Here is a 531-nt window from a genome sequence, read left to right on the forward strand (position 1 = left end):
ATTAAGAAACAAAACCCATCTTTTTGTTGTCTGCAAGAAACTCATCTCACTTTCAAGGACAGACACTATCTCAAAGTGAAAGGATGGAACAAAATATACCAAGCAAATGGCACTAAGAAAAAAGCAGGCGTAGCAATCCTAATATCTGACAAAATAGACTTTAAACTGAAACTAACCAGAAGAGACAAAGAGGGCTATTTCATTCTGATCAAAGGAACAATCAATCAAGAAGATATTACAATCATGAACATATATTCACCAAACTCTGGTGCACCCAACTTCATAAAAACAATACTACAGGACTTTAAGTCCCAAATTAACCCCAACTCATTAATAGTAGGGGACTTCAAAACCCCACTATCTCCATTAGATAGGCCAACAGGCCAGAGACATAACAGAGAGACATCTGAATTAAACAAAACCATATATATCAAATGGACTTAACAGATATCTCCTGAGTATTCCACCCAAACACCGAAGGACATACTTTCTACTCAGCACCCCATGGAACTTTCTCCAAAATCGACCATA

Source organism: Nannospalax galili, unplaced genomic scaffold, assembly GCF_000622305.1.
Source record: "Nannospalax galili isolate Female #2095 unplaced genomic scaffold, S.galili_v1.0 scaffold1025, whole genome shotgun sequence".
In the NCBI taxonomy this organism is placed as follows: Eukaryota; Metazoa; Chordata; class Mammalia; order Rodentia; family Spalacidae; genus Nannospalax; species Nannospalax galili.